General features: G+C 32.8%; 1 long non-coding RNA gene across 2 annotated transcripts in view; it reads left to right on the plus strand.

The window, feature by feature from the left end:
* The window catches only part of LOC146994857 (uncharacterized), a 79,179-nt gene that overhangs the window by 39,716 nt on the left and 11,918 nt on the right, over window positions 1–27,545 (plus strand). The window contains exons 6-7 of one of the 2 annotated variants that reach the window (XR_015043274.1): window positions 2,663–2,780; window positions 3,413–3,428. This is a non-coding gene — a long non-coding RNA (uncharacterized LOC146994857). Of the gene's footprint in view, window positions 1–2,662; window positions 2,781–3,412; window positions 3,429–27,545 lie in introns of those variants that run through there. The other variant, XR_015043273.1, reaches the window with a different exon arrangement.

Below are 27,545 nucleotides of genomic sequence, written 5' to 3' on the forward strand. Positions count from 1 at the left end.
CCCAAAAATCTTTGTAATTCTTTAACATATTTAGGGGGGTTGTAATTTTTTAATAACCTCAATATTTGCATTACTGAGCTAATATTTTCCTGTTTGAACGTCATATCCTAGAAAATTTATTTTTTCTTTAGCAAAATTACACTTAGTTGTTTTAATTTTATATTCTGTTTTTCATATATATCAAACATTATTTTAAGATGTTCATCAAAATGTGCGGAAAACACTATAATGTCATCAAAATAATTTAAAGGAAATTGAATCTGACATTTGTTTAAAATTTGTCCAAGAGCTGTTTGAAAAACAGCTGAGAAAATTTTCCAACCAAAAGATAATCTAGTAAATTCATAAATAACAAAATTTGTAGTAAATGCCAATTTTTCAGTAACTTTATCATTTAATTTTATATGCTAATAACCTGATGTTAAGTCCAATGTGGAAAAAATGTTTGCATTTGTTAACTTATCTAACACAACATCAATTCTAGGAATAGGTTTACAGTCTGTTTTGGTAATTTGATCAAGTTTCAAATAACCAATACATAACCTGGATTATACTTGTTCATCTCTCATCATCAGTTAACAAAGCTAAAGTTACAGGTGCAGCATAAGGACTAAAAGATGGTTTTCATGATACTAGCAATGTAATAATTCATCTATTTATCTATTAATTTCACTATCTTTAGGGGCTCTATAGGATCGAGAGGCTATGGGTAATTCTGAAGTTAAGAATACTCATGGAGGTTCTATATTCATACAGCCACATCATATTTGTTTTTAGCAAATATATGATTATAGTTACTTAATAATTTTTGCTATTGATCAAATTCACTATTTTCAGCATAATTATAAAAATTTTTAGTACTTAACACTATTCTTACATACAAATTTAGTCTGAGAATGTTTATTTAATTGAATAACTTTACTTATCATGCATTTAAATTGATACACTTCATAATTATTTAAATTTAATTGCTATTTAAATAAGGAAACACAAGATAATGATAATAATAAATAAGATAAATTAGAATTCACAACATAAAATACTATAGTATTACTAATTTTACCTATTTTGCATAGTAATTTAATTACTTTAGTTACAACAAGACCTGTGGATAATAAACATAATTTAGTATTAGGATTATTTTGAGTAAGTTTAATTTTTGCATCAATAGAATTTTAAATATTTTCAGATAGCACATTTACCTGACTGAGACCCTGTGCCCAGAATTGCGAGGACTTCTTTTTAACTAATTTATACCTTAACTTTAAAATAATTTCACTTCTTTTTTTGGTTTGATTTGTTGACAATTTTGATTGTTTAGACTTAAAGAAGGAAATGATCTATGCAGATAAGACAGTTGACGTGGCTGGGAATTTCTCGATGTTTGTGGAACATTATACCTAGGATTGAAAAATGGTCTTAAAAACCTACATCTAAACTTGTAAAAACTTGGATGTATACTTGGTCTTGGAATTGCAAATTTTTGTTCTCCCAATGAAGCTGAGGTAGACAAACTTGAACTAAGAAACAATTTCCTAGCAGTGTTGATCTAATCTTGGATTGTGCTTACATTTTCTGCTGTTCAGGCAGACCCTGATTTAACATATTGATGATAATTTTGTTATCTAATTTTAGACTTGATGCCAATTTTAACTTTTGTCTATAATATTTGTCAATCTCAGTGAATTTGGAGTAAGTGCAGTTAATAAAGTCACTAAAAGTGATGGTTTCTGCACTAGCAAAATACATAAGAAATTTATTCCTTACTTCTTTCCATTCTAACTCAACATATTCTCTTAAATAAAATGCTAAGGGCTCGTCTTTTAAACGTTCAAAAAAACAGTAAGGCTTTATCTTTCGCGGTGACATTTTTAGAGTCACATTTCTTTTCAAACAATAAAAAGTATTTATTTATTGGAATGTCATGATTTGTTCCATCGAATATGGCTCACGGAAATTTATCCACACTGATTGTGTCAGTTTCAGTTTCTTCTTCATTTTCTTTTGAATGTGATCTTGTTTTCATTATTAAATTTTACTTTTTTCTGAAAACTGAACATTGAAAAATTTGCAAAATAATTACCATTGAATTATAATTTTTCTGAAGAATTTACAGTACTAAACACAAAATTAAAGCACCAAACTTGAATATTCGCTGACACTTTTTTCACTATAAACACTGTTAGAATCTTTCAGAAGATGTGCACACTTTTCAGTATGCGCAGACACACAAAATCGATGTGAAAAGTAAACTCTGCAGCAAGGAGGCACAGTCTTCTGGAAGCAGAAGGGATGACAGAAAAGAGAGAGTTGCAACGCATTTAAGCTTTTATACAGCATTCCATTTCAGATCACATGGCAGTTTAATGTACAGGTGTTGGGTTCAAACTTCATCGATGAGTGCGCAACGCAGATTAGATGACGGATGTTTTTTTGATTAGTTACAAAAATTATTGCTCTGTTATTTTTGCCTTGCCACAGAGATTACTTTTCTAATTTTCATCCTTTAAAATGATGTAATCTGTACAAAACTGGGAGGTGCATACTGCAATCACAGTGATAATATGCATTATCCAGAACTAAAATTATTTGTGGAATTTAGGCCATGTCTGCAAGTTTTTTTTATGCATCCATTGTTCTAACTATGCAATCATGTCTTCAGGTTATGATGCAGAGAACCACCGCCAGTCCATTGCAACTTACTTCTACCAAGTCATCTTATTACAATAAAAATGCAGTCTTATCACTATAATGGAGCAGTTTTACTACATCTATATGAGGTAATTATAAGTAATGAATTAATTGCCTCTTGCACTAAAGTTGCAAAGTAATAAAATCGTAATTTGTTTTCTAGTATATTGTTTATTATATTATCTTCTTTGAAAACAATAGTTAGAATTTTATGAACTGAATTAACTCATTAGCATATTTAAAATAGAATTATTAACCTTTTACATGCCAGTGTTCCTTTTTTGGAACATCATGTTTAATATTTTTTAAAAAATAAAATATATCTGTCAGTTTGAAAAAATTGCCGTTTACTATAGAAGGTATGATTTATTTTTTAAACATGAATATTTCAGCATAAAAAAATTTCTAAAAATTAGCTTTTTTTACGATTTTTACAGTACTTAACAAAAATTTTTTATAAAATTCCTAAAAATTCAAATCCACCCAAACATTTCCCCATCATACTTGAAAAGGACAAGTTTAATAAGTTAATAAAAGAAATTCAAATAATAATGAGAAATATTTCCTCAAGACTGTGTAAAATTGGCACGTAATGATATGCAAAATCAGTGATATCACACGTATATTTTTCTTTATTACATTTTTAAATACATTCAGTGCTCGTATCTCGTAAACATGCCCTTTTTTAGAGGCATTAATGGTGTGTCATTTATTTCTGTAGAAAGGATGGGGCAGAGGACTGGAAGAGGGTATGACCTCTCTCACCAAGGAGGATGTGGTAATTGGTTTCAGCTGTAGTTCCCTGTTTTGAGCTCCGATATCTGCTTGTTTCTTTTGTTAGAAATGACCACATCTGCTTCATAAGGATTTATTAGGTTCTCCGAAAAGTTGAAAAATGTAAATTTGCAGCTTAGATCAAAAGTTGTCTTTGAAATCTAGAGAAACAAAGTATTTTTCCATAATTTTTTTTCATCGCACAGTCTGCTGACAGATTTGTCTAACAAAGGCAAATGGCACAGTACAAGATTCGAGAATGGAACAAATTCCTCTTAAAACAGCAAAAGAAATGTCAAAATTTCAAATTGGGTAATTTGTATATATGTGCCGTTGAAACTACAGTTCTGTTGTAACTATTTCATCAAATGTTATCACTCACAAACCATTAGAAAGAGCAAAAAGATGTGTCCAAGCTTAAAAAAAAGGAAGTTTATGTTCTCCAACCTCACGTTATAAAATTATATAGTGAAGGAATGGGTGGAGTAGACCTGTTGGATTGACTTCTTAGACGTTATCGACCAGTTTCGTAGCAAAAAATGGTATTAGAACTTATTTATCAAAATGCTGAATATGATTGTGGCTGCTGAGTGAATTTTGCACACATTTACACAAAAACTCCATATTAGAAATCATTTGCATGAATTTTAGAAGAGAAATCGCTTTGAATTTACTTCGAACGAAACCTAAAATTCACAATATACCTGGACCCCGAGCCCATCAGCCAACGTCTGCAAGAAAATCAGATGCACGTTATATACACCTATCCCTCGATTTACATGGAAGATGGTTTCCGCACAAAACCATGTAAATCGAAATCTTGGATTTTGCTATGTAAAATGAGAAAAACATTAAATGTGCATAATTTAGTTAGATAAAACAAAATTAAGACATCTTAAAATAAATAGCATTATTCTTTGTTCATAAAATAACAAATATATGTAGATAATAGAAGTGCATATTTAATTTATTTTACATTAGGAAAATATAAGATCATTCAAAAAATTATTATAAGTTTAATCACTTTAATGAATTAATCACTTTTCTTCTTGATTGGTACGATGTCATTTTCATCACACGATCATTCTTGATAAGATTCTGCTTCAATGGTTTGACGGATTAGGGAAGATTTCAGATCAACAAGACTTTGTAGTGAAATCCGTAATTAACAATTGCCTATGGTTTTTCCTTAAATCTTTGTAAACCTCCTCATATTGATTTAAGCACTTACTAAGCTCCCATTGGAATCGGAGAGCTCATTCAACATTTGTATCATATTGTAAAAAATGATTACCTAATTTTCTTCCCAATTCAAGTCCTACGCTGATGGCTCTTGCTGTGAATGCAACTGGTTAAGATTGCTCTTCATCAGAATCATTGTCTTCATCATGTTTGTTTCATGAATTATGTTAACTAACTCATCCTCATTTAGTTCTTCACCAGCCATTATTTCTTTAATATCTGCCTGAGCTAAATCCTCAAAACCTTCTTATTAGTTTGGACCAATTTAGGTCTGAGAATATTCGTGATCTAATGGTAATCTATCATTCTCGTCTTTAGCACCATCCGACCACATTGCTTTCCAGCTTGCGTTAAGCGTTGATTGTTTAATCTAAGTATATGACAGTCCAACATGCTTAACACAATCTAAGATTGTAAATTTCTTTCAGTCATCCGTAAGAGTAAGAGATTCATCATTCTCCATTTGTTCTAAAATATACCTGAAAATTTGTTTGACATACAATGCCTTAAAAGTCAAAATTATTCCTTGATCTAATGGCTGTAATAAGGAAGTTGTATTCTTTGGTAAACAGACAACTTCTATATTTTTGTGTTGTAAATCTTGAGGATGATAGGTACATTATCAATTAATAGAAGAGCCTTAAAAGGCAATCCGTTTTTACTTAAATAAGTTTTAACATCTAGGACAAACATGTTAAGAAACCATTCATTGAAAGCTATGGCTGTGACACATGCTTTTTTTATTAGCCATCCAATAAACGGGAAGGTTATTTATGTTTATTCCTTTAAATGAGTGTAGTTTTTTTATTTGTTAATAAACAATGGTTTCATTATATAATCGCCTGAAGTGCTGCAACAGAAAACAATTGTAATACGACTTTTCGCTACCTTATGACCACTAGCTGATTTGCAAGCTTTAGCTAATAAATTCTTTCAGGCATTTTTTTCCAGAACAACCCAGACCCATGAGCATTGAAGATCTGATCAGAAGTGTAGGAGTTGACACCAATGATTTCACCAAATTTTGCTGGATATTGTTGTGCTGCATCCGAATCAGCAGATGTGCTTTCTAATTTCAATCTTAGATTATGTAAAGAATGTCTTTGTTTAAATCTCTCAAACCAACCATGACTTACAGAAAAAGATACTTTCCTTCTCCGCCCTCCTAGTGAAGTCGACTGTTACTGGTTCTTAAGTGTTTTATAAATCTTTATTTGTAATAGCATTAGTATCAGTTGGAATCCATTTTTGATTTTGGTCTTTTATCCATATCACTAATGCCTTTTCCATATTCTCTATTGTATCATCGCTTACGTATGAAATTAATCTTAAATCTTATAATTTGCACTGTGTAACTGTAGTATTATGTGAAATTTATGGATGCTGAGCTTCGAACATGGAACTTACAATAGTTTTGTGCAGTAAAAAATGGTAAGTAATATGGGAATAAAATGTCAGTAATTCGTTGTAATAGTTTGCGTATGAAAAATATAAACTTCTATTTTCGGAAAAAATACGAGAAATGTATCAAATCATGTAATAAATCTGGTTGGTCTTCAAGTTCGACTGAAGTGATATAACTTCGGATATAACTTTACATAAGAATATCTAAAATTTCCAATGGAAATTCATATTTTGGAAAATAGTTTTCTATTTTTGATACAGTTTCATTGCACTAAGTCTTCTAGCTCTTATGAAATATTGTTATTCAAAAATTTTCATGAAAGATGAAAATTATTTGATTTTTTCCTTGAAAGGTTTAGCGTCATTCAGTAAGCACCTGCAATTAAACTCGTATGGCACTCTCTAATTAATGTGAAATGATATATATTCTTTGAAAAAGATTGGGCTATGTTCTTAGAATCTACGAAATAGTGAAATGTTTGGTATGAAACGATAAAAATCTTGCATGAAGTTCGGTATATGTTCACTCTCATTATTGAAGATCTCTTCCTAAATTCTAAAATAGTGATGTTTTTACTCTTATTATTTTCAAAATTTGGTACTTCATGAATTAAATAACTGTATAGATAGATGTACTAAACTTTATCAAAAATTCAAATATTTTATTAATTGTTTGGTTTTATTTAAATGGTTTAGAAGTAAATGAGCGGTATGTTAGGTAGTTTCTTTCAGAAATATATCCGCGTTTGAAAACTCTGTAGATAATTTGCCTTACTGAAATTGTTCTAAATTTTTAAAAATATATGGGTGATATGTTATCATCTAGAGTGTATTTTCTCTTTGAAAATAGTATATAGAGTTATAATAGGAATTGAATCTTCTTTCTATAGCAGAATTTATTAGTATCTCTAGAAGAGAAAAAAAAAAAAAAAATGTTCATGTTTTTGTAAAAAAAATAATGTAGTATCTGGTTGTCGTTATGATAGAAAGTATTATTAAAAAGTTTCAGAGTGGTAAAATATGATTGTGAAATGACGTTTCCTGAAAATAGTCAATGTATTTCTCAATATTAGAAATAAAAATAGTCAAAACTAGAAGTCTTTTACACATTGTGAGTATGAAAGTTATTGAAAAATCTGTTGCAGTCGTATAAAATTTAACTCGAAGGTGAAAATTGTTGCTTGCAGGATTAAACAATATCAAAATTTGGTTTGAAACTAAATCACTGAGTGCTACATACAGATGTGATCGCGATTTTTTTCAAGGTCTTTTAGTAGAAGATATTCTGTTTTTTAAGTAAAATTATTTTCCTTTTCCTATGAAAGTAAGTCTAAAGCTAAATCTTTGGAAAAGTGAGATATCTGGATTTTCATCTGTTAGGAGAAATGCACATGCTACATAAAAATAAAATAGGGGTATCACTGAATTTTCTTGTTACTACAAAAGGGTAGATTTAGAAAATAAAAGAGCATTTCTAAAAAGTTGGTTCATTACCTTACTCTTACTTCTTAAAAGTTGATAAGTTATAAGAAAATTCTTTTTAACCGTATACTGCTTATAAGATATGATTTGTTACTCAGGTTTTATATTAATGCATTACACGATTTTACATTTCGTTTAAGTATTGGTAAGGTTTTACTGTTCCTAACGAGTGGAATTTTCTTAGTGTGTACGTGAATATTTAATTGCATTTTCCTTAACAACGCGTGGGAGTAATTTAATAATGCATCGCATAAGTATTCTTTTCTTTTAAAAATCCTAGTTGAAAGTTAATTAAATTATTTAGATTAATATTAAACGTATGTAAAGGGCTAATTGTACTACAGAAAGGTTCATGACTTTTCTGTGTATACTGACGAGGGTATATAAAGTGAACTTCAGGTTTTTCCCACTGATAGTAAATCTGGAACCAATAAAAATGTATTAAGACTCATTTTTAGGTAAATATATTGCTTTCCATCGCACATTTTCTTGGGAATTCTGGGTAAATAACTTAAATTCAGTAAAGATTATATTCTGATTTGGGTAAAAGCTTAAATATTCTACAGTGAAAAATGTTTATTTCATATTTAGTTCTTAGTATTAAGAAAATAGTTCTAAGATAGTTATTGTGTACTGTGGGAATACTGCAGGAAAAGATGAATGATTTAGGTGGTCTTTGGAGTTTTTCACTCAGAAAAAGGTAATATTTAGCAAATTACAGTTCTCGAAAATGCATAGAAAGTTCCTGTAATGCAAACATATATGTACAATTATAAGAAAACGTAATACTTATTTGGGTGTAATTTTTTATTGAAAATGAGTTATTACTTGTTAAATGTGTATTAGTAAGGAATGTTTAACTGCTATGGTGAGTATTGTACGAAGAAATTTCTGTATTTGTGATGAAGAAGGTTAAAATATTCGAAATTGTAGTAGAGATTTGGGTAAAATGTCTCTTACTCTTTGGTTCCTTCTGTAAATATTGGTAATGATATATGTTTTGTAAAGTACTTCAAAAGATTTCATTCATAAGAAAATAAATTAATGCAAACTGACATTTGCGAAAAGAACATTTTAGTCTAAGAAATTGAAAAATAGTCTATATATGAAATTGTCTAGTGAATTAAGTTGGAACTGGGCTAAGTTAAAAAAAATGTATTAACACTATGCGTTAGAAATAAATGCATATCAATAAAACAAACTTTCAAGAGATGAAATTGTAACCAATGGATAAAATCGATGGTCATTCACCTCTTATTCAATACTGGAAATATTTATTTTAGAAATTTCTTTTATACATGTAACGTCAAATTTCGTCCATTTCACATGAAAGCCGTTCATGAAGGCAGAAATATCCGTACTTAGTGTAGGGAAAGGTAATAAAGTGAAAATTTACATAGTCAAGACATTTAAAGTGATGTAGAAGGCATTCAATTAGTACAAATTACTGAATTAAAAGGTACTGAGCGTTCAAAATAATGAGAAAGAATTTTCTATGAGTACATGAAAGAATGAATATGGGTCTAAAATTATGGATGAAAGTTGAGATTTCATTCTAAAAATTCGGAATCTATCAAACTAGCTTAATGAGAATCAAGATTCAAAACTGAACATTGGTAACACTGAAGAGCATAAAAACATATATTCAGATATAAAGGGTATTAAGAATTAAAAGGAAATGCCAGAATATGCAGGAAATGTTAAAGTTTGAAAATGCGAATGAAGTTAATAATGAAGTAAAGTAGTAGGATAAGTCATGGTAAGAGTACTACAGAATGATAAATTGTAGAATTGGCAAATTAAAATAGTACTATAAAATATGGACTAAGTAAGGGCTATTCAACGAATTGGATATGAATAACAGTTAAAGGTTGTAAAATAAAATGCTTAATTGAAATCGATCTCTATTTTTAAGAAATTTAAGCGTGTTAATTTAGCTGAAATAGTAATATCACAAGCGCAATTACAATAAAAAATTATAAAACAGAGTTAAACTTTAGAGTATGTTGGAAACTAGAAAGAAACCCAGTGCCGGAAAAGTATGAAAATTACATCTAAAATTAACTAAAGTTCATGCGTATGGCAGGAAAATGTAATAAAAAAGTTCAAAATTAGAGTACTCTAAAAATTATGAAGTTATAAAATGTACGAAACATGTTAAAAATAATATCTAAAATTAAATAAAGCTCATATACATGGTAAGAAAATAGAGGAATTAAGCTAAAATTAAGAGCCTGTTTGAAATTAGGAAGGTTAAAACGTATGAAAGTCGTTACAAATTAAAGGAAAGTCATGTGAAAATATAACAAATGAGTTAAAATTCTTAGAATGTTGAAAACTAAAAGCGATAAAAAATAGAAAAGGTGTTAAAATTTACATCTAGAATTAAATAAGTTAGTTATATGGTATTAAAATGTAATAAGCAAGTTCAAAATTAGAGTACTTTAAAAATTACGAAGGTTTAAAATGTACGAAACAAGTTAAAAATTACATCTAAAATTAAACAAAATTCATATATATGGTCAGAAAATATAGGAATTAAACTAAAATGTAAAGTATATTTGAAATTACGAAGGTTAAAACGTATGAAAGTAGCTATAAATTAAATGAAAGTCATGTACATAGTGTAAAAATATAGCAAATTAGTTAAAATTCAGAGTATGTTGGAAGTTAAAATTTACACCTAAAATTAAATAAAAGTCTATATGATGTGAAAATATAGCAATTATGTTAAAATTAGGACTATATTGGAAATCATGGAGGTTAAGATGTATGAGAGAAATCAAGTAAAAGTCATGTATATAGTGTGAAAATATAAACTGGTTAAAAATTTGAGTATATTAAATAGTGTGAAGGTTAAAATGTACAAAACAAGCTAGAAATGTTACATCTAAAATTAAATACAAGTCATCTATATGATTAGAAAATGCATGAAATAAGTTAAAATACAGAATATGTTGAAGATCGCTAACGTTGAAAAGAACGAAAAAAGTTAAAAATTACATTGAATAATATAATACACGAAAATGCGTGTTTTAGTAATTGCACTCATAAAATATAACGAGTAAGTTAAAAGTATTGCCTAACAAGTCTGAAAAAACTCTGGGTAAAATGAATTTAAGAATAAAAATGAGTAATGTAATGAAGATTACGGAAAGTATATGTAATATTATGAACAGAAGATTTAAGAAATAAGGTAAAATTCTGAGTGTATAGGATCACTCAATCATTAAATTCGAAAATAATCCTCGTTCAGGGTAACTAGGAGATAATCAATACGAAGAAAAAACACAAAGGCTAAAAATTTATTAACGAAGGGAAATCACCTCCGATAAATCGGTAAAATATAATCTCTTATTAAATTGTGATGACATGTAGCAGTTTTGCATATATTCAGTCATAGGATAAATAAAAGTAAGAAAATAATTATCTTCGGAAGAGGTTACACTGTGAAGGAAACATTTTATTATATGCTAATATCTGTTTCAAGATAATATCTGTATCAGTCACTTAAAACACCTACTTGATATACGTTTTTAAGAACTCAATATAAATAAGCAAGTTTACAAATTATCATATAACTACTAAATGCCTATAATCACCAAATTAAAAAAAGAAAATAATCTAAGCACACGTCCTTTTTCTGTGACGTAGCAACTACTCTACTCGCATCCACTTCCTGATAAGGCTCCCTGTCCCCATTTTCAGATAAGCGTCCCTTCCACGGCTGAGCCTTCCTTCTCGGGAGCTCTCTCAACTCCCGCTCCCTAAGCTCTTGATCCAGAACTCTCATTTCCTCTACTAGCCTCCATTTGGCCTTCTAAAGCAAGCTCTAAGAAAATAACCTAACACTAAATTAAACAGACGTAGCCGAAGCTAGACACAATAACCCAACTAGTTGGCCCTAAATTAAATTAGCTGGCGATTATCAACAGATACGTACAATACGGCCGAGCATAGGATATTGGGCTTAATAACTGAGTAGCCGGACGGCAAACACGCCCCACTAAGGTCTAAGCTCTCCTGCTGAAGTTCAAAGTTCCGCTAGTCACCATGATTAACTTGCTAAATGCATGTTGTTTTCCGGCTGTCTTGGTGTGTACAAGTGGGCGCTTGAATTAGAGCGATTACTTGGTCAATGAGTCTAGGAGGACAGTTAGGATGGATGGAGGGTGATTAATCTCTTCTCTACTAGAGGCCCACCAGCGGCCGAGCGATAAAGTCGCTGAACACTGGTAGTTCGGTCTGAGGTTCAAATCCTGCGAACGGGCTGGCTGCATGTGCTGTGCATGGGCGTTTTCGTGGTTTTCCCCATGTGTAACGTGTATACGAGCCAGCTTCCCTTAGAAAGTCCTCCACGAAGGCATCCCTTCCCTTAGGCAGATAGTCCTAGTGTGCTTTGTCATAATTAAATAAACCAAACCAAACCTACATGTAATAAAAGAAAAAAAAAAAGAGTTTGTGTGTGTGTCTTTTGTTTGTGCTGCGCGTAAGCTGATAGATCCAGGGCTATGAAATTTGGTACATCGGTGCATCTAGACAAGAGCCAGTGCACCTCGAAGCGATTTTTTCAAAATTCAAATCAGATTTGTTTTACTTTATCTTTCTTGATGAAATCGCATAATTTTGAATAGCTTCATTCTTTTAGAAATGTGGTTTTTCATTCAATGCTTTGTATACTGGACTGCTGATTGTTGAAAATATGAGATTAAGTGCTGCTTATTTTCTTTTGATTTTTGGACGCCCAACACTCACATCGCAATCTTCTTATTCTCGCGAGGCACAACAGAAAGAATTTCCTTTTCTCTCTCTCTCTCTCTTTATTAGCTAATGGCAAAGAGGTTTGTATATTTTGAATCATGTCATCTACAAAGCAGAATTTAGATTGAAAGCTTTTTGATGATAGTTTTATTCTTTTGGAAATGGGGTTTTGGCAACAGTTTTTCATTCATTGCTTTGGATATTGGACTGACTGTTTTCTCTTGAAAATATGGAGATTTATTGCTTATTTCATTGCAATTTTTTATATTATGTTTTAATTATATAAAAAGTTTTGCATGATTTTTTTATGAAATATATTTTTTAACAAATTGAAATAAAAATGAGCTCTATGTTGTTTTATTAAAACAAATTAACTTCTTTTTATTATTGATTTTTTTAAATTTGAATTAGGCATGTATAGGTACATATTTATGATTAATTTGTAAAAGTTTTGTTTCATTTAGTTTGGATTTCATAAAGATAGAAAAAATTCAAGCTAATGAGATGGATGAATTTGCTTTTGTTGAACAAGCAAATCGATATCGGGTTCAATAGACGAGGTTGCAATTCTTAATGCATTTTCAAGATGTTTGTCTGTCCTATTTTTGTTTTTTGTATGCTTCATTTTTGAAATAATTGTTCACAAATATAGGTACTTCCAAAAGCTGAAGACATTAATAAAGCATGATTGTGAAAATTAGGATATTTATTGTGGGGTAAGTAATCTTTATAAAATCAATGTGAATGAATCGATTATATATGAATCAAATTCAAACATTTTTAAAAATAAAAATGTGTAAATTTAAATACTTTCATAATTTGCGTTTGGGCCGCACTTTACACACCCATTCTTTATACCATTTGAACTGTTAGGATTTTGCAAGGGTATCAGGACTGGTATTCCTCTTTACTTGCTTTGGAAACATGAACTGTCCTGACTCGGAACAGGGAGCTTACTCAAGCTATGCTCGATAAATTGTGAAGTAGACAATACACACAGGAAGGGTATACGAAACCCTTTATTTTTCTATCTTTACAGAGCTTTCCGGAACTTCGGAATACAGAGACCAACCACTTGTGGTCTGAACGTAAGAATATAAAAATATTAACTAAAACTCTAACTAAACTAACTTTGGATTAATATACAAGTGCCTACTTTAAGATTGGCCGTTAATTAACAAAAAGCCGTATGTAGTACAAAGAGCTGCTAAAACTACGATACGTTTAAAATTATCAAGAGGATTAAACCTCTGGCCTTGAAGGCAACCAGCAAACGAGTAAAACTACTATGGCCAGCGGCCTGCTTCTAATAACTCCTTCCTCTCTCTTGCTTGGCAAAAAGCCACAACTTAAGTACTTGGCGTTAGCAAGACAAATTTGCATAAATAAGTTAAAAGCTTTTAATTCTGGCCGGAAGTAGAAAATAAGAAATGATAGTAAAGATTTAAAATAAAATAAACGTTAGTAAAACTTAGGATCCTTACAAAGGAAGTTGGTTAATTTATTTATTAGGATAATTAATGTCTGTATTAAGGGGTATTGCTTATTTCATTGTGATTTTTTTATATGTAATACATTTTAATTAAATTTTTTTTTTTTTGTTTTGTTTTTGATAAAGTTGTTTTTCCGCAGAGTAAAATTCTGTGCACTTTTTAAATATAATGTTTGGTGTTTCCGTTCGTTGGCTAGTTGATACATAAGCCATACATAAAACAGTCTTAGAAGAGTAGAAGAGTTAGTTCTAATGGCTATGCAGATTAACTTGGACAGCGTAATAAATCATTACTGATGACAGCATATCAAATCAGAGTTCATGATCGCGTGTATCACGCGATTTGGATTGAATTCATCCAAAAGTGCAGTAAGCAAAATACATTACAGTGTAATAAATAACAAAAGAAGATTATATATAATGTATGCCGCGATTAGACTGAACCTTCTTTAAATACTCCTTCTATCTCATTTACATGCAACGCGTTACTAAAAACTCATTCTGGTAGGGGGTTTGTAATGGGGAAACAAGAATTTAAAGGAAAGGGTTTAAAAATTAAAAATAATTGTTATAAAATTAAAATAAACTTTACAACATAATAAAATGAATTAAAAATTCGGGCTTCAAGGTGCCCCTGTTCGGGGGGGGGGGGGGAATCCGACTTTATTTTGCCAATAGCACTGCTTGTTTCTTGTCTCCGAGTCCCATTGCATTTATACCTTTATGTTTTGAAAATGTGTACGTTTGAGAATTTCAGGCTGTCTTTAAGATTATAGTAAAATTAGTCCAAATAAGAAAACTAAATTTAATATTTTTTTTAATTAAAAAAAAAATATGACCTTTCAGAATTTACATTACTCTCAAAGGGGCGTTTTTTTTTAACGTTTTGTAGATTGGGGCGTTTTTTTAACGTTTTGTGGATTACCTTTATTTATTAAATATCGTGTTCTTCGCACTTAAACCGTAAAATTCACTTTGACAGCAATAATGGAAAATAATTTTAAAATGAGCATATCTTTAGAATTTCCGATACACAGTATCGCGCGCTGGAGATTTTTTTTTTTTTTTTTTTCCCGTACAGTGTTGCCATTGCTCGCTTTAAAATCATTGAGCTTGTTAATAAAAAATTCGTTAAAGTTTTACAAAATATGAACTAGATAATAAAACAAATTAAAAATTCCGGTCCGTGTTCGGTTGGAGGACTACGTTTTTCAAAATTATATGGCCCTAGGTACCGTTGTTTCTTCACGATGCGAGAAACATTCATGCAGATTTTTCATTATTTAGTTTCTTTAAATATAATACATTACGATAATATTTCTTGACAACAGTTTGAAAAGTGAATCGATGCAAAATGGCGTTTTGAAATGAATAGCCCTTCTGAGCTAATAATCTTACGAATATAATATTTAGCAATCATAAGTATAATTTTCAGTTTCGGTTTTTCAAGAAATCACAGAGTTCACAGGATTTTGCAAGAGAACAAACACATGATTTAATACTTTCCAAATGAGTCGAGTTTGATCAAATATAAGGGCTGAAGGCTTATAAATAAGCATTCAGGAGTAATTTAGTCTTGTAATAGTTTTAAATGTTAATAGGTAAAATGTAGTATTAATGATAAATATGCATAAACTTTACACCCGATTTTATTTTAACTATGTAAGTAAGCAAGTATTCGAAGTAATATGAATTAACTGTTTTTTATTATATAAATTTTAAGGGGAAAATATTTTACATTAAGCTGGAAATAAGGTTTATGTAGTCTACAGTAAGTATTTACATCCATTCAAATAATGATTTATGTGTACTGAAAACTGTTTCTTTATTTTATGGGAAATTTAATCTGCAAAAGTGAATCTAAAAATTTTCTGCACTGGCTGTAATTTTCTCCCTTTTGCAGGAGATGAATACATATTCTAGTTTATTATTATGGCAAAGAACAGTAGGGGTGTCTGCGTAAGAGGAATGATGCCTTCGTGGAGGACTTTCCTAGGGAAACTGGCTCGTATGCATGTTAAACATGGGGAAAACCACGAAAACGACCATGCAGCCAGCCCGTTCGCCTGGATTCGAACCCAGGTCGGAACTACCAGTGTCCAGCGATTTTAGCGCTCGGCCGCTAGTGAGTCGATATTGGTTATCTGAGCGAGACACATTTTTGTGGAATGTCGAATTACAGCACTGGCGTAGAACAATGTACGTTTATTTAAATGGCTTTACCATCATGATGGTTTGGTTTATATGATTACGGCAAAGCCTCGAGGGCCGCCTAAGCGGAGGGAGGCCTTTGTGGAGGTCTTTCTAAGGAAAACTGGCTCGTATACACGTTATGCATGGGTAAAACCACGAAAACGACCATGCAGCCAGCCCGTTCGCGGGATTCGAACTACCAAAGTTCAGCGACCTTCACCGCACGGCCACTCGAGGCTCTTGGCCATCATGAACTTTTATTATTCTCGAACTTTTTGGGGGCGGGTAATCCTCATGAGTTCATAAATTCAAATATTTAGTGTGCTATTACGTAAATTATAGCCTGAAATGAAGGTAATTAAATTGAATCCAAATTCAACCAAAATATTTACATGTCTTTTCACACATATTTTTAGTAATTTTATTTTTATATGAAACGGTAGAAGACTTTGGTGATATAAGGAAACTGAAGGTCATTTGTGTTCTAAATTCTTAAAGAAAATACATACCCATCAGCGTTCCAGCGGTAGGATCGGTTAACACTCTTATAGTTCGACCGGGGTTCAAATCCCAGCGAACGAGTTAGTTTCAAGAGAAATTTCGTGATTTTTCTCATATGTAAGTAAATGCGAATAAGTTTCCTCCACGAAAGCATCCCGCGTGTGTTTTGCTATGATCCAAGTAACCTGAGAAGAAACGAGGGGAAAATGCAGTAAATATTAGCTAGTCAAGTGATTGAACATTGGTTCTCAATTGGGACGATATCGCCCCCCGGGGAGGATGCTGAGGAGCGGTGAACTTGTTTTTGACGGTGGGCATGTTTTGCAAGGTACAAGTGATTGTTTTTAAAGTACAAATGCACATTAATCTATAGGAGACACATCAGGAGATTTGGAGGATATGCATCTAGAGGGAATAGCTTCAATTCCGGTTTCATATCTCAATTTTTTCAAAATATAAAGAGTAGATTTAGAGGTATGGTTTCTAGCCTAATCCTGATGGAACTTAATACCGTCAAGATTGTTTGGATAAAGAGATGAAATTTCGTCTTTTAATATAGGTGTTTAAAGTTATTTCTGATTGTAATCCGAATTGATTTTGATATTTTTTTCTACTTTCCTTATTTTAAATTTTCCCTTATAAAAGAACAATAAAACCAGTAAGAACAATAAAACCTTTAGGAAAAAATTTTTTTTTTCTCTGAACCAATATATTAAGTCTTTTGCTCCTCTTTTTCGGCAATAAATTCATGTTTATCTCTTGCAATCGTTACACGTATGCCCAAGCTTCATGAGTTGTAACTACACTGAAGTGCCACTAAATTAGGGATAGACATGGCTATGCAAATTGAATAGCGCTGCGCCGCATCTGGGCTTACGTGAGGGAGTTGTGATAAATGCACATACACTATGCTTCTCGATAATCAGTTGTTTCTTATACCAGTATAGGTAAAATTTCAATATCGGGCAGATAGTAATCTCTCGTCGCTTGGGCCATACAATTTCTATAATCCTCAGCGGGATAGGATTTTAACGGTCGACAGTGTCAAGAGCATACCGAGAATACACGGATGGTGGGAAAAAGAAGTAGCGACTCTGCAAAGTGCAAAGCACATTTAAGTTAGAACAATCGTGGTATGAGAAGTCTCAGCCGTATTGTACATGGTCAATGAAGCCAAATATTAGCCCAAATTACCACCTAGCTAAAGCAAGCGACAGTCGTACAGTCAGTAAAAAGATCGTGTATCGCTCCCTTCACCATATGGGCTTCGGAAGCCGTAGACACACTAGGGTACCTTTCCTAAATGCATGCCATCGAGTTGCCATTCTTACCTGGGCAAGAGAATATAGAGAATAGACACTAGTGGACATGAAATGTGTAGGAGTGATGAGTCTCGATCCTTCTAATTAATACCGATGGGAGGCTCAGAATATGGCGAGAGAATCATGAATGTACGAGTATGAATCCGGTGTGACAGATTGGAACTGTACAAGGCCTGGAGGCTTAATCATGGTCTGGGATGCTTTCTTCTGGTTGTGTTTGGGATCTTTAGTACTTGTTCTTACCTCCCTCAATATGATTCTGTACGTGGAGTTGATGAGCTATCATCTCCATCCATTTATGTCCCTGTCATTCACACGGAAATGGAGTATCTCAGAAAGATAACTGCGCCTCTCAAAGGTTACGGTTGGCTACTAGTTGGTTGGATGGAAGAGCATTCCTCTGACTTCTCTGTCATAAATTGGTTACTTAAAAGCCCTTACTTGAATTCTACTGAGCATCTTTCCAAATTAGTATATCTTATTATTGAGGAATGTAGAGAATTGAAGTGTTATGTTCTATTCACTCGTTTTCCATGTTCAGAATGTCTGTTATGATGGTCGTATGAAATGTCGTCTGTTGTGATAGTTTCGTATGTAAGCATATGATTGAGCTTATTATTTATAACGCTTCCTAGCGCTAAATACATTTCCTCTAACAACATATAGGTCATAGTTCATAGGTCTTTGCTCATTTAAGAGGTACAATACCCTGAAATCGTTACCTATCTATATCTGTCCTTAGTGGGTATCATATAAAAGTCAAAAATAAATCCCAATGTTGGAACAGACCTTTTCACTTGAAGTTCGGAATAACATCCAATGTGGCAATATGTAACAGTGGGATAACTTGTGTAAAATAGCGATTTAAAATATCTGAAGCGTAACTTTCACATCGTAAAAGCAAATTAGCACATCTGTAGCATAAACCCGTTGGCTTAAATTTATCCTCGTTAGTGCTACGGCTGTAGCGTCCTTCTTGCTCCGTGTCTTGAAGCTAACGGAATATCGTGGCCGTAGCTGTTGAGGCATGTAACATGAGTGAGCGGAGCATAGTTGCACAGACCAGTTGTTGAAATTTTTAACTCATAATAAACATCAATGTGCTGCCCCAAGGTTTCGCAAAGTCCATATCGATTTATCAGCAATAATTAAGTAAATGTAATAAAGGGTAAATAATGAAAAGTAGAAAAAACACTATGTACACTCAGTACATCGATCACCAAAACTCATTTTGGTGTATCGTTCTCGCTAATTGTATAACGTAAGTTCATGTTACGCTAACCAGTTGATTTTATCTTAAAGAGGTGACTATTAAAGAATTAAAAATAGTTTTATATATTTTTGTATTGTGCATATATTTAGCTTCATTTTTACCCAGTCAAAGGTAGATGAAACCCTTTCCATCAGAGTGGCAGGTAAACATGATTCTCTGTGCTTTGCACTAATAAATCCAAGACAAATTCATGTTTTGAAAGTACTTTTTGTATAAAAAATATTTTCTCAGAGTATTCAAGTATTTTCGTTTTAATAATATTAATCTCTGGTTATATATATATATATGTACATATAAGTATTACGTTTATGCTTTGTATTGCAAGAAACTCCCCAAAAAGAAACATTTATTTGAATATGTATGGCAGCGGCAATTTAGCGTTGGTTCGTTTTCCGCTTCCACTTTTATCCCAAAAAATAGCAAAAAGCAGAGATATTAATTAAAAGTTCTTAAAACGCTAATTTTCGTCCTCATTTTTCCGAATGGCAACAGTGCTGATATCATCAACAATGGCGGCAGGGATACAACAGCAATAATGGTTGCGTGCCATTATTGCTGATGTAATGAGAGAGAATTACCGATTTTATCAAAAAAATGAATAAAACAAAAATAAAAAAATAAAATTTAAAAAGTCATTCGAATTTTGGAAACCTCGTTTCGAGGTGCACTGGCTCTTGTCTGGATGCACCTATGTAGCAAATTCGTAGGCCTGGGTCTATCAGCTTACACGCAGACCGAACGAAAGACAGACTCATAGAATCTCCCCTCTATTGTGAGTAGAGTTATATATCAGAGTACCTTTCATTGTTACATATTCAAAGAATCCTTTTAATAACGTTCGAAACAATGAATTTACCAATAATTGTTTAGGCTTTGTTGAATTAAAACAAAGTTAATGTATACATTTTTAACAATGCTTATAATCCATAATCATTAGAGATATCAAATCTAGTGGTGCTAAAATCTTACGTGTGGAGCTTATTTGATTGTTATTTTTAATGCTGAAATCGCATTCGAACCATTTTTAGAAATGGAGTTCTTTTTTTTGACAGTATTGTGTTACGTTTTTATACCAACACCCTTTATCGACAGCCTATTGGGCATACTTATTTGTTTTGCGACTGCCTTCCTTTTGTTTTCTCGAAGAGAAGAGAGAATTCGGGAAAATAATGAGGAAAACTTTATTAACCGTAATGAACACAAGTTTAATGCCGGAAACACGGTACGTAATTTAGATTTCCTTGATTCATATGCTGATATTAATGAATTTAATGATGATTCCTTTGATGTGGACATAGACAGTGACACCGATCTCCTCGAAGCTTTTGATAATAATCTTCTTAAGTTGCATATTGATAGTGATACTGACCACATCGGCCATTTTTCCAAAGATTTGGATAATAATTCTTATAATGTGCACAATATCAGCGATGAAAAGCAATTTGATTACTTCCAACAGGAAACAGAAAAGGATTTTGATTTTCCAAAACCTGATAACTCAGTTAATCAAATAGGCACGAATAGCAGCATAACCATCTTGAACCAGGAAGAATTCAGTTTGAATGCCTCTATTGAATCATTGGATGCTGAATGCATTGTATCGCATAACAATCTTAGAAGACAAAGAGACATCGATTCTGGTAATCTCCTTAACACAAATAATGAACCAAAAATGAATGGCAAACTGGATGAAGAAGACAGAACAGAACTGAAACCAACTGAAGATTCTGAAGAACAGCTCGTTGATCTCGTCGTTGGTACCGGCCCTGTTATCTGCTTTGATGACGAGTACACTCAACATCCTTCTTCGAATCATAGCAAGAGTTTCAAAATTTCAAACATAAGAAAAACATTACTGAAATATTTCTGCTTTAAAAAATTAAAAATAAACAAAGGACTTAAAACATATTATATAGATCTGAGATAAGTTTACACAATTTCAGTTTGTATTCGTGATAGATTTGTTTGCCATGACACCAATCTCGACTGACCAGTACTTGCCTAAAAATTGGACATTGACCAGTGACTGACTAAATGACAATCTCATTGAATAAAAGTAGGACATTGTCTGACCAGTGACTAACTAAAAATTAGACATTTTCTGACCAGTCACTAACTGACGATCACATTGACTGACCAGGGCCTGCCTAAAAATTGGACATTGACTGACTATGTGACGGTCTCCTTGATTGCCCGTTGACTGACTAAAAATTGGACATTGACTGACCAATGACTGACTAAGTGACGTCCTTATTGACTGAGCATTGGATTTGGACGGAAGAAATTGCCTTTTTCGATAAGAGACAGGAAAGATGTTTTCAGTCCAATCGATTGCGCTACAGCTGAAATGGAAACAGAAAATCATTTTAAAATTCTTTTCTAGAGCTACATTTCAGAACTGCAAAATTTAAATTAAATTATATGGTAACCTGAAATTAAAATATTATTTTCAGTTAAATGCCGTTGCTAAATTTGTTTTTCTTGTGCTCTTAAATTAATTTACTAGTTTACACACCATATTCAGTTATGATTTACCAATATGCTCTATTTTAAATATAACTTCTCATTGAATTAAGTTAAGCTGTAGCTATTATTGAAATTTTTCTTAGGCATATTTTCCCTTGTTATCTGCTGCTTCCTTTTCGTTTTTCCTATGTGATTTGTCGGCATTTCGTATAAAAAACCTCCAGATTATCATTAAAACCCGAATATGGATGTTATTTTGTATTTTACATTTTTTTCTCTCTGTGGCCTTCATGTCAAAACTTACTAGAAATATACTGCTTTCTTTTCAAACGAAGTATTTTCAATATGTGTCCCATAGCAATATGCCCTCTGTTTAAGAATGCTAAGAGTTTTACCCTGTTTGATTCCCCGCCAACGTGCTGGCTGCATGGTTGGATTCTGCAGTTTTCCTTATCTCGATATATATAAGAAGATTTCCCATAGAACGTTCTCCGCTAAGCCATCCCTCGCGCCAGGCAGGTAACCATCCTTTTCTTTGCCCTTTTCAAATAACCTAACTTTTACTCAAACAAATCAATCATGACATGAAATTTGGAAGAAATTAATTTAAATAACTTTTATAAAAATGTCTCGATTGGATATATACTGGAAGTTAAAGAATTTACACCCCACAGATACACCCAAAACAAATATTAAACTGAAAGCTTTCAGACTTTGTATTGCGCCCAAAGGCATCATTTTTTCATTTGCAGACATAAACGTTTGGACAGAATTCGGGCTAATGTCCCTCTGGGTTAAAAATATTTAAAAACAGCGTATTTTATAAATTAGAAAATGAACCTTTCATATACTTTCATATATTTGAAAAAATATTTATGAAGCATTATTAATAAAAATGTAAATAAAGGAAACTATGAATAATCCTGAAATGTTTAGTCTGAAGTTTAAAATTTAACGTAACTATCGCAAATGACTGAGTGCAGGGGGTTTTCAGGTATCCTTTTAAGGATTTTGCAAAGAATTATATATATAAACAAACGTTATAATTTCATTTTCTAATATATTCCGGCTGAGAGCCCTTTTGTTGAACCATCATATTACATCTTGATTTGTAAGAGAAAAGCCTTTTCCTGAAAACATCAAGGTTGATTTTATGCCACTTCTCGTTCACAATGTTCCACAGTCCGTCCAATGTTTGGGGATGCCACGTATAAAGAGCTTGTTTTAAAAGTACAAATGCACATTAATCCATAGGAGACACATCAGGAGATTTGGTGGATATGCATCTAGAGGGAATGGCTTCAATTGCGGTTTCATATATCACTTTTTGCAAAACATAAAGCGGTAGATTTAGAGGTATGGTTTGTAGCCTTATCCTGATGGAACTTAATACAGTCAAGATTGTTTGGATTAAGTGATGGAATTTCGTCTTTTAATATAGGTGTTTAAAGTTATTTCTGATTGTAATCCGAATTGATTTTGATATTTTTTTCTACTTTCCTTATTTTAAGTTTCCCCTTATAAAAGAATCCAGTAAGAACAATAAAACCTTTAGAAAAAAAAAAAAAATTTTTTTCTCTGAACCAATATATTAAGTCTTTTGCTCCTCTTTTTCGGCAATAAATTCATGTTTATCTCTTGCAATCGTTACACGTATCCCCAAGCTTCATGAGTTGTAACTACACTGAAGTGCCACTAAATTAGGGATAGACATGGCTATGCAAATTGAATAGCGCTGCGCCGCATCTGGGCTTACGTGAGGGAGTTGTGATAAATGCACATACACTATGCTTCTCGATAATCAGTTGTTTCTTATACCAGTATAGGTAAAATTTCAATATCGGGCAGATAGTAATCTCTCGTCGCTTGGGCCATACAATTTCTATAATCCTCAGCGGGATAGGATTTTAACGGTCGACAGTGTCAAGAGCATACCGAGAATACACGGATGGTGGGAAAAAGAAGTAGCGACTCTGCAAAGTGCAAAGCACATTTAAGTTAGAACAATCGTGGTATGAGAAGTCTCAGCCGTATTGTACATGGTCAATGAAGCCAAATATTAGCCCAAATTACCACCTAGCTAAAGCAAGCGACAGTCGTACAGTCAGTAAAAAGATCGTGTATCGCTCCCTTCAACATATGGGCTTCGGAAGCCGTAGACACACTAGGGTACCTTTCCTAAATGCATGCCATCGAGTTGCCATTCTTACCTGGGCAAGAGAATATAGAGAATAGACACTAGTGGACATGAAATGTGTAGGAGTGATGAGTCTCGATCCCTCTAATTAATACCGATGGGAGGCTCAGAATATGGCGAGAGAATCATGAATGTATGAATCCGGTGTGACAGATTGGAACTGTACAAGGCCTGGAGGCTTAATCATGGTCTGGGATGCTTTCTTCTGGTTGTGTTTGGGATCTTTAGTACTTGTTCTTACCTCCCTCAATATGATTCTGTACGTGGAGTTGATGAGCTATCATCTCCATCCATTTATGTCCCTGTCATTCACACGGAAAGGGAGTATCTCAGAAAGATAACTGCGCCTCTCAAAGGTTACGGTTGGCTACTAGTTGGTTGGATGGAAGAGCATTCCTCTGACTTCTCTGTCATAAATTGCTTACTTAAAAGCCCTGACTTGAATTCTACTGAGCATCTTTCCAAATTAGTATATCTTATTATTGAGGAATGTAGAGAATTGAAGTGTTATGTTCTATTCACTCGTTTTCCATGTTCAGAATGTCTGTTATGATGGTCGTATGAAATGTCGTCGCCTGTTATGATGTCAAAATGTCGTCTGTTGTGATAGTTTCGTATGTAAGCATATGATTGAGCTTATTATTTATAAGCCTTCCTAGCGCTAAATACATTTCCTCTAACAACATATAGGTCATAGTTCATAGGTCTTCGCTTATTTAAGAGGTACAATACCCTGAAATCGTTACCTATCTATATCTGTCCTTAGTGGGTATCATATAAAAGTCAAAAATAAATCCCAATGTTGAACAAACCTTTTCACTTGAAGTTCGGAATAACATCCAATGTGGCAATATGTAACAGTGGGATAACTTGTGTAAAATAGCGATTTAAAATATCTGAAGCGTAACTTTCACATCGTAAAAGCAAATTAGCACATCTGTAGCATAAACCCGTTGGCTTAACTTTATCTTCATTAGTGCTACGGCTGTAGCGTTCTCCTTGCTCCGTGTCTTGAAGCTAACGGAATATCGTGGCCGTAGTTGTTGAGGCAGGTAACATGAGTGAGCGGAGCATAGTTGCACAGACCAGTTGTTGAAATTTTTAACGCATAATAAACATCAATGTGCTGCCCCAAGGTTTCGCAAAGTCCATATCGATTTATCAGCAATAATTAAGTAAATGTAATAAAAGGAAAATAATGAAAAGTAGAAAAAACACTATGTACACTCAGTACATCGATCACCAAAACTCATTTTGGTGTATCGTTCTCGCTAATTGTATAACGTAAGTTCATGTTACGCTAACCAGTTGATTTTATCTTAAAGAGGTGACTATTAAAGAATTAAAAATAGTTTTATATATTTTTGTATTGTGCATATATTTAGCTTCATTTTTACCCAATCAAAGGTAGATGAAACCCTTTTCATCAGAGTGGCAGGTAAACATGATTCTCTGTGCTTTGCACTAATAAATCCAAGACAAATTCATGTTTTGAAAGTACTTTTTGTATAAAAAATATTTTCTCAGAGTATTTAAGTATTTTCGTTATGTACATATAAGTATTACGTTTATGCTTTGTATTGCAAGAAACTCCCCAAAAAGAAACATTTATTTGAATATGTATGGCAGCGGCAATTTAGCGTTGGTTCGTTTTCCGCTTCCACTTTTATCCCAAAAAATAGCAAAAAGCAGAGATATTAATTAAAAGTTCTTAAAACGCTAATTTTCGTCCTCATTTTTCCGAATGGCAACAGTGCTGATATCATCAACAATGGCGGCAGGGATACAACAGCAATAATGGTTGCGTGCCATTATTGCTGATGTAATGAGAGAGAATTACCGATTTTATCAAAAAAATGAATAAAACAAAAATAAAAAAAAATAAAATTTAAAAAGTCATTCGAATTTTGGAAACCTCGTTTCGAGGTGCACTGGCTCTTGTCTGGATACACCTATGTAGCAAATTCGTAGGCCTGGGTCTATCAGCTTACACGCAGAGCGAACGAAAGACAGATTCATAGAATCTTCCCTCTATTGTGAGTAGAGTTATATATCAGAATACCTTTCATTGTTACATATTCAAAGAATCCTTTTAATAACGTTCGAAACAATGAATTTACCAATAATTGTTTAGGCTTTGTTGAATTAAAACAAAGTTAATGTATACATTTTTAACAATGCTTATAAACCATAATCATTAGAGATATCAAATCTAGTGGTGCTAAAATCTTACGTGTGGAGCTTATTTGCTTGTTATTTTTGATGCTGAAATCGCATTCGAACCATTTTTAGAAATGGAGTTCTTTTTTTTGACAGTATTGTGTTACGTTTTTATACCAACACCCTTTATCGACAGCCTATTGGGCATACTTATTTGTTTTGCGACTGCCTTCCTTTTGTTTTCTCGAAGAGAAGAGAGAATTCGGGAAAATAATGAGGAGAACTTTATTAACCGTAATGAACACAAGTTTAATGCCGGAAACACGGTACGTAATTTAGATTTCCTTGATTCATATGCTGATATTAATGAATTTAATGATGATTCCTTTGATGTGGACATAGACAGTGACACCGATCTCCTCGAAGCTTTTGATAATAATCTTCTTAAGTTGCATATTGATAGTGATACTGACCACATCGGCCATTTTTCCGAAGATTTCGATAATAATTCTTATGATGTGCACAATATCAGCGATGAAAAGCAATTTAATTACCTCCAACAGGAAACAGAAAAGGATTTTGATTTTCCAAAACCTGATAACTCAGGTAATCAAATAGGCACGAATAGCAGTATAACCATCTTGAACCAGGAAGAATTCAGTTTGAATGCCTCTATTGAATCATTGGATGCTGAATGCATTGTATCGCATAACGATCTTGGAGCACAAAGAGACATCGATTCTGGTAATCTCCTTAACACAAATAATGAACCAAAAATGAATGGCAAACTGGATCAAGAAGACAGAACAGAACTGAAACCAACTGAAGATTCTGAAGAACAGCTCGTTGATCTCGTCGTTGGTACCGGCCCTGTTATCTGCTTTGATGACGAGTACACTCAACATCCTTCTTCGAATCATAGCAAGCGTTTCAAAATTTCAAACATAAGAAAAACATTACTGAAATATTTCTGCTTTAAAAAATTAAAAATAAACAAAGGACTGAAAACATATTATATAGATCTGAGATAAGTTTACACAATTTCAGTTTGTATTCGTGATAGATTTGTTTGCCATGACACCAATCTCGACTGACCAGTACTTGCCTAAAAATTGGACATTGACCAGTGACTGACTAAATGACAATCTCATTGAATAAAAGTAGGACATTGTCTGATCAGTGACTGACTAAAAATTAGACATTTTCTGACCAGTCACTAACTGACGATCACATTGACTGACCAGGGCCTGCCTAAAAATCGGACATTGACTGACTATGTGACGGTCTCCTTGATTGCCCGTTGACTGACTAAAAATTGGACATTGTCTGACCAGTGACTGACTAACTGACTATCTCTTTGACAGGCCTGAGACTGACTAAATTTGTACATTGACTGAGCAGTGACTGAGTGACGATCTCATTGACTGAGCACTGACAGACTAAAATTTGGACATGCACTGAACAGGAACTGAGAAAGTGAAGATCTCCTTGCCTGACTAGTGACTGAATAAAAATTGGACATTGACTAAGTGACAATCTCATTGACAGCCTAGTGACTGAGTGACGATCTGATTAACTGACCAGTGA

Source organism: Stegodyphus dumicola, chromosome 10 (genome assembly GCF_044657685.1).
Source record: "Stegodyphus dumicola isolate Sdum_Otavi_A_Nest chromosome 10, ASM4465768v1".
NCBI classification, from domain to species: domain Eukaryota; kingdom Metazoa; phylum Arthropoda; class Arachnida; order Araneae; family Eresidae; genus Stegodyphus; species Stegodyphus dumicola.